The sequence below is a fragment of the Equus caballus genome, chromosome 14 (genome assembly GCF_041296265.1).
Source record: "Equus caballus isolate H_3958 breed thoroughbred chromosome 14, TB-T2T, whole genome shotgun sequence".
Classification (NCBI taxonomy): domain Eukaryota; kingdom Metazoa; phylum Chordata; class Mammalia; order Perissodactyla; family Equidae; genus Equus; species Equus caballus.
The window spans coordinates 85,856,791-85,865,755 of NC_091697.1; the positions used below are offsets into that span (position 1 = coordinate 85,856,791).

An 8,965-nucleotide genomic window follows, 5' to 3' on the forward strand; every position below is an offset into this window, starting at 1 on the left:
TGTTTTCATAGTATACAATGAGGCAATCTATGATATCTGCAGCTACAACCTGGACACTGAGCAACCTACCTACAGCAACTTCAACCAGTTGATTGGAGAGAGTGAGTACTCCATCACTGCCTCTCTGCATTTTGATGGTGCCCTCAATACAGGCCTCACAGAGTTCCAGATCACGCTGGTGCCCTACTCCTGCGTCCGCTTTCCATGGTGACTTACTCATCCATTGTCTCAGCTGAGAAGGCCCACCGTGAGTAGCTCTCAGTGGCATTAAAGCATGCAACAGCACACACAGAGCCTTTCAGCAAAGGGTGAGAGACTTATCAGTTCAATCCAGTTAGGAAAACCTCTGCTCAATCATTAGGAAACAGAAAGTTAACTTAGCAGAGACTAAGTTTTGTCCACATATGACAAACACAAACTTAATTTCCTAAAGTCCTAAAGTCCAGGAAATTTACTTTAAAAAGAGCAACAACAATAACAAGTAGTGGCAATGAGAAAACCCTGGCGTTCTCCTGTTTTAAAAGTCCGGTTTTCAACAACAAAATTAGGAGACACACAAAGAAACAGGAAAATGTAACCCATACATAGAAAGAAAAGCAGTCACTGTAGTATTGGCATGTGGATACATATGTAGACCAATGGGATAAAATTGGGAGTCCAGAATCCTTACATTTATGGTCAATTTATTCTCAAGAAGGTTGCCAAGTCACTTAGAGGAAAAAAGAGTCTTTTCAACAAATAGTGTTGAGATGAGGGGATATTCACATGTAAAAGAATGAAACTAGACCCTCTCCCGCCCTGATACCACATATAAACATTAAGTCAAAGTGGTTCATAGACCTAAATGTAGGAGCTAAAACTGTAGAACTCTTAGAAGAAAACATAGAAGCAAATCTTTGTGGGTGTGGGTAATCTTCAGAGACACTTTTATTTTCATCTTGGTAAATTTGCAGTTACTCACCCAAGACATCAAGCTAATTAGTGATAGAATTAAAGGTTAAAACTCCAAAGTTTACGATCTTTCAATTAGACTACATTGCCTTCAAAAAGAACTAAAAAAAAAAAAAAACAGTAAAGCAAAAGATCCCTACTTTAATTAGAGTAAAACATGCTTAAAATAAAGCATTACTGTTTAAATTCATTTAATGTTTTATTTTTCTTTTTCAGAAAAAGAAACTGCTGTATAGTTACCTTCAACATTTTAATTTGAAAATTGATATCTCATCTCTACTATTCCACTTCTCTACATACTTCTGTCTCCTACTATGCTAAATTTCTGACCAGTCTTTCTTCATGCTGTGCTAATAGCTTTGCATGTGTGTTTCTCTGCCTAGAACAGCCCTTCCGTCTCCTTAAACTGAAGAGATGCTATTGATCCTTCCTGGCGCAGCTTATGGGTTACGTCTTTGCAAAGTATTTCCTCTTCCCTAGTCAACTGGTCACACTCTACTGTCTACTGCCACAGTGCTTTCTGACTCCACTGTAGGACTGATTTTCCACTGTGTTAGAATTGCTTATTTATCTCTCTCCTCTACTAAACAATGAGCATTTGGAAAGCACGGCTTATGACTTAAAATACTTTTTACCTGTGAGTGCCTAGTATATAATAGCTATATAACAACCTTTTTGTTAAAAAAAATCCCATATTTACTGAATTTAGTAAGTAAACTACATCATTTTAAGAAGTTACTTCCCAATGCATGGCTGTCTCAGACTGCATGCATTCGAGGTAGAGGAGAAGACAAGGACAGAGTTTGCTCTGTACACAGTCATATAAATAGAACACTGTCTCCTAAATCATAAGGATACACATATCTATTTACCTTAAATTGAATCATGACTGATAGAGTTCAGAGGCAAAGTCTTTACTAATAAAATATTTTCAGTTGTCTTATCCTTTAGTCATTACGGAAATGTCCATGAACATATAAGTTTCAAAAATTAAAATTTGAAAATATTTTTCTCAGCCATAAAAGGAATGAAATTTTGATATATACTACAACATGGATGGACTTTGAGAACATTATTCTTGGTAAAATAAGCCCGACACAGAGGACAAATATTGTATAATTCCACTTATATGAAGTACCTAGAACAGGCAAATTCATAGAGATAGAAAGTAGAATATAAGTTGCCAGGGTCTGGGGGAAATCGGAAAGGGAGGTTTGTTGTTTAATAAGTACAGAGTTTTTGCTGGGGATGATGAAAATGGTTTGGATATAAATCGTGGTGATGGACACAGCATTGTGAATATAGTTAATGCCATTGAATGGTACACTTACACATAGTAAAAATGGTAAATATTATGTTACATGTATTTTAAAACAATAACAAAAGGAAGAATATTACAACATGAAACAATTTAGATGAACAGAAAGAAGTCAAAAAATCAGTTATAATTCCTTCATCTGAAGATAACTACAGTTACTTTTTGATACAAAATCTTTTCTTCTGCACCTTTATAGGTTTAATAACAAAAATGGAAACATACACTATGTATAAATTTATCATTAAACAATAAGTATACTTCCAGGTCATTAAAAAAATTAAGGTTAAATAATGATGAATTCAGATAAGCTGAGAGGGTTTGATATCAGCAGATCTGCGCTCTAGAAAACGTTAAAGGAAGTTCTGGAAAACAGCACATGATGGAAACTTGGATCTACACAAAGCTATGAAGAGTGCCAAAAAAGGTAAATATGTGGGTAGATATGAAAGACATTTCCTCACATTTTTAATTTCCTTTAAATTGAAGAACTCACTTTGACTATGTAAAACTCAAAATATATAAACTTATATTACCCCATGCAAAAAATATTTTTTATAGATTTTTCATATTTAACATTTCATTTGTCATGATGTGTTAGACATACATTATAGGAAGCCTGTTGGTAAATTTAAAAGTGTTACAGAAATGTTTCTCTTTTTGAACCAAGATGGATTTTAAGAGGATATTGAAAAATGTCTCAAATTCACTCACTTAAAAGCAAAATTCACTTAAACATTTTGCATATACATTTTTGTGACAACATTATATTGGAAAAATCTTGACTCGCAAAATAAAATTTCCATTTCTTAAAAAAGATGAACCCCACTTCCCTTTACAGACACAAAAATTCACACACACACTTCCATGCACACACACAAAACACATACACACTTAGCTTGAATTATAAGAGGATATGTGAGATTCAGGGTAAAAAGAAGGGCAAAGGGATTTCAAGTCATTGGAGTCCAGAAGGATCTCTGCCTGACAACAAAGAATGAACCTATTTAAATTGTAGGTAATTTTCTCCTTCCTCGTGGTAGAGACCAGATGGCTATGTGAGGTATAGTGTATTAAACCAGCACACATGGGAGAAGTTGCCAAACACATCCAACTGGAACTAAATGGGATATTGTTGCACTATACGACAGAATCGACATCCCTCCTCACTGTTTCAGCCAAAACATCCCTGTTAATTGACTTCTATAATGGAGACTGGCAATCTGCCCTGGTAGTGATTTAGAAATTTACCCGTAAATTTCCTTGCTTTCAATGCTTTTTGATGGGTCTAGGATTCTTTATACTTTGATTCCAATGTTGATTCAAGTTATCAATCATACATTATTTGACTGAAAAATAAAGACCTTGTAACTTCATTCCTTTGTTTTACTGTGAAGAGGGTGACAAGGTTTACACAGTCTGTAATTTGGAAAAGAATCAACTTCACTGGCTAGTATTCAGCCACAAAGAAAACATGATTAGCAGTACCCAAAGTAAACAGAATCCTTATGTAATGATTAATCATGTCAGAAATGTTTGCAGCCACTATGTGGTAAGTGTTCCAAAAGAATGAGCCCAAAGATGAATCCTTGAACTCTATTTACTTATGTTATTCTAATATCTCTCCCAATTAAAACCTAAATTCCTCACCTAAATTCCTTGACTCAAGAAATATATTGCTAACTATCGTTCTCTTCAAAGACCAAGAGCTGGATAATACTCCAGAATCTTTTGGCAAGTGACCAGCAATTGAGACCTCTGGACTTTGTCATCTAAATCAACAAGGAATCATCCATCTAAATGGATACCTTTAAAAATGTATTCCATTCTATGAATATTTGAAGGTTGGAGATTCAACACACTACAGTTTCCATTATTTAATCAAAAATAAAGAAACTTTATCGATATTCCTCTAAGCTTCTATCAGTAACAAAATGATGAAGGATATAGGATCTTAAAAACCTTTCTCTCACTCTTTCATGATAATCAGAAAATAAAAGGCTGTCCTCAGTAACTTTGAAAAATCACTTTCCTGGCCAAAACAAATAATAAATACTAGAACTAAGAGGGGAGAATACAAAATTTAGGATTAGTTTAATATCTCTATTCATAAATATCTAGGTCACGGGATCTCAGATTCAGTGATGTGAACGAACAGCTGAAAAGGTCAATCAAAAAGTAAGAAAGCTAAGTTCCTTACCATCAGAATGGGAAAAGAGCAGGTAAAGAATGACATAGAAGGGCCAGCAGAAGAAGAGCTTCTCTCATAGCAGACAGCTACTCAGACAGTATTATGTCACAGCCACTCAGATACACTAGGATTCTATATTCTTGCCATCTCTGTTGCGTCTTTCCAGGATAATGATTCAATATAATACTTATATCTATTTCTTGTTTTATCAAGCTAGTATGTCTTGACTTTCTATTCAGTTTAAGAAATCAACTCCTCTGGATTCCTCTCTAATCTTCTTCCTCTGTAGCCATCATAAAATTTTGTCACCTATAAGATGTTTGTCATTGAAAAATATGTCATTTGCATTTTTTCCATACACTCATTAAACCTTCTGTGCTTTTTCTGTAGTTTTTCTCAGAGAATTTAAAAACTTATCAGTGGTGATTTTAGTTATAGTTATATAACTACTTTTCTCTACGTAACTATTTAGTGTAATTGAATGTAAAAAGAGAGAAATGGAAGCCAGAGTCAAAAGAGTTTACTTCAAAAGAAAATGGCAAAAGAATTACCTTTTTTAGGTTTTTTATTTAAATAATTATGCAATACCATGCTACAGTTTTTCTTGTGTTTTGATCATGATTTTCTTGTGAAGACTTTGGGTTTTTTAATTTTCTTGCTTTTTATTGACTAACGACTTCACCAGAATGCTAAGATTATGCATGCTCTTGATCATACCATCTATTATCTAGAATCTTCTTTCTTCCTGGTAATGTCCTTCATTAATCCCTCTAATTTTGGTTTTCAACCTGGATCTTGCTATTATGAGTCTATTCCCTACTGTAATTGTTAATATTTTCAATGGCATTTAGGAAATAAGGTGTTTTCTTGTAAAATGTATCCTCACATGAGAGAGAACTTCCAAATGGTCTCTCCTTACCTGCTTCACAGCTTCTGTGAGAATACCCTTTTGCTGTGAGAATACTCTTGCTAGCAGACAGCTTTCTTGAGTAAGGCTCAAGACGGCTCAGGACTGGTTCCCTCTACCCTGTGCTCTTCTTACACAGAAAACTCATACATGACTCTCTGTCTGTGCACGTGTGTATAAATGAGGACTCTAAATCCCACTTCTGGCAAAAATACCTTATCAGCACCTACAAATGAGAGCTACTGAGTTCCTAATGAGGGCCACTACATTAAATCAGTGTTAACACAGTAGAGACATGCAATTCGTCTACACATGAAACCTTAGCCAAAGGGGTGTAGCTAGCAGAGACAGCATGTGTGCTAGTAATATTGACAGATCTCTGGCTAGAAACCCTGGACCTTGCTCTTTTGAGAGCCCTCATACCAGATTCAATCCACAGTGATGGCCTAAGCGTCTTGTCAGGGAGAGAAGCATTAGTACCCATAAGGCAACTAATGGACCATCACAGACATCCCCTAGAGGTTAAAGCATTATGGCCTTCTTTCCATACTCTCCTTTTTTGGGAGGGGTACGGACAGGCAGATAGAGGCTTGTTTTATTTATCTGTGCAATTGCTGAGGCCTCTATGTACACACAAGAGAGGGAAAGTTTTATTTCTTAGTCTCTTCCACCTCAGGCAGAATTTTGATGATTTCCTCCTCCTTGGCTGGGAGTTGCTCTTCTGGCGCTTGTATGCTTCCTTGGTCTGAGACCTGTGGGTCTCAGCCCGGTTAGCCAGGAGCTTCTTGTGGGCCTTGTCTGCCTTCAGCTTGCAGATGTGTTCAAGGGAATCTGCTTGATTTTGAACACATTCCCCTTCACCTTCTGGTACAGACTGTGACACAGGTGGTAGTCAATCGTCTTAGATTCACAGTATCTTCTGAGCAGCAGCATTCTCATCCCCTTTATCCAGGTTACCTTCTCAGGCATTCTAGCATTGGCATAAGCATTCACTTACCTATGACAATATATGCCTAGCCTTCTAGAGGGCCAAACTATTTTTCCTGCTTCAAGCCCAGGAGTGGACAGTCCTAGGGTGATCAACCCTTCTTTGATCAGCATCCGGATCTGCTGATGGGAGTTAGAATTGACAGTTTCATTGGTCTTCTTGGGATCCAGTCAGACCTTTTTGGCAGAGCACAGAACTCTGGAGGCAAGCCTATTCCGAAGCCTGAGTATATTCATGGCTGCAGCAGAGGCAAAAGGAAAATTTCTTTCCATATTCTAAAGAAATAAATGTAGGTATGGTGTATATATTAATAAGAAAATTTGTTTTAGACACACATATGGCTTTATATTGGCTACTCTTATAATGTTGAACAATTTTATATTAAGTATGACTCATTTTAAAAGTTTACCTGTTTCCACATTATTAAGATCAAAGTTTCTACATTATTAGACTAACTGTACCATAATTCATTAGACACCCTTTGTGATGGTTAATTGTATGGGGAAACTTAAATCTTATGTGGCAAGCTGGGCAATGCTGACCATATATTTGGTCAAACATTATTTTACATATTCCTGTGAAGGTGTCTTTGGGTGAGATTAACATTAAATCTGTGGATTTTGAGTAAAGCAGATTATCCTCTATGATGTGAGTGGGCCTCATCTAATCAGTTGAAAATCTTACTAGAATAAAGACTGACCTACCTCCAGCAAGAGGAATTCTGCCAGCAGGCTGCCCTTGGACTAGAACTGAAACCCTTCCTGAGTCTCCAGCCTGCCAGACTACTGCCATCAGATGTTGGGCTCATGGATCCTGAACAATCACATAAGCCAATTTTTTAAAATAAATCTTTCTCTCTCTTTCCATATATATATATAACATATGATAATATTATATATGGAATATATGATATATATCACATATATCATATATGCAATATATAAAATATACAATATACACATATATCGATGTTACATATATAATATATACATATATATTTATACATGTATCACATATAACATAGTACATAAAATATATAATATATAATATATTGACATCTAATGATATTAATATATAATTATATATATACATCCTGTGTTGTGTGTACATATATATATATATATACGTATGTATATATATATATATATGTATGTATGTACACATATATATCTCCATCCTGTTTATTCTGTTTCTCTGGAGGACCCTAATAATGCACCCCTCTGTAGCTTTGAGGACTGAGCTGGTGTGGTGGACATCATAATGCATTATCCAGATCTCAGGTCTGAAATCAACAATTTATTCTCCCAGCTGCTGCAAGTGATGCCAGGAAGCAGCCATCAGCTATCAGCTGTTTTTAAGGATTAGTTCATCTAAGAAAAAAACTATCTTGCCCAAGGTCTCCCTTCTTTCCAGGAGCAGCCTGCCCAATGACTAATCAGTGCAGAGATATAAAGGCTCAGCCCCTTCAACTCATCTCAGGACAGCTCTGATGACCTGCTGCAGTTCAACAGAGGAGACCTCCGTCGGGTTTGCAGTGCAGTCTGTCTTCTCCTTCTGCCCAATTCTGCTTCCTTTCTCTCTCTTGCATAGGCGTACTCCCAAGAACACTCTCTAATAAGTGGCCCGCATGCTAATCTGCATCTTAGATTCCTCTTTCAAAAGATTCAAGCTGCAGTATCATTCTCTCTCTGCCCTCATATTACGTTGCATTATCTTACTCACTGCTCAAATCGGTACAGAATACATCAGCAACCTGCTCCATGAACCAATATCCAACCTGGAAATGGGATGCCAATCTCCCCTTTGTGAATGCACTCCTAACTTCTACGGGTGATTTTCTTGAAGCTCTCCTTAATTAGCTTTGCAAGGTGATACAAAACCTCCCCTTTCTCCCTGCCATCTCAGGCGCTCCATCAGTCCTCTGCATTTGGAATTTTCACGCTCAGTCATGCCTTCAAAATCACAGGTACACAATTCAGCTTCTCCAAAGGGATTTCTCACTTTGCTATACTCCGGGGATGGCACAAAGAGAGTCCATGGATGTACAGCTGAGCAATCTAACAAAAGAACAAAACTCTGCTAAGTATTTTGCGTCACTGAGAACATTTCTCTTAGTGCTCTCCCCTCACCTGGCTTAGTGGAATGGAACATCCTCTCCTCTCTCCCATAGCTCTTTCCTCCTTTACAAGAATTCACTGAAAGAAGATCTGAGCATAAAATGATTTGAAGATTGTTCGTTAATTTTAGTTATCTGTTGCATCCTTATTTTATGTACACAAACATTCTTTATTTGACTATTATATTATCAACAAGCCTGACAAGTTTTGGGTATTTTCTCTGCCTCAAGTCTTTCGCTCCCCTTTGCATACAAAAATAAATCAACCTATAGTTCTACCACACTTAATAATGTTAATGAGAACTCCTAGTAGGCTCTGCTTTCAGACTTGTGTCACTCCAGGACTCGGTTGTAATCCTGACCAGACACTGTAAGATGGCTAGCCAAGGTCAGAGGCACATTTTTTCCATCCACCAGGTTCTCTATTCAAAGCTAAATGGCCCTTGCCATCATTTAGAACATAGTGCAACCATTTAACTATCCATCCCATAAAACTT

The 8,965-nt window shown here is 36.7% G+C and overlaps 1 pseudogene; it reads right to left on the bottom strand.

Moving 5' to 3' along the window:
- Nucleotides 1–5,897: 5,897 nt before the first annotated feature.
- LOC138917570 (large ribosomal subunit protein eL19-like) lies at nt 5,898–6,588 on the bottom strand (annotated as a pseudogene).
- Between the last annotated feature and the right edge of the window lie 2,377 nt (nt 6,589–8,965).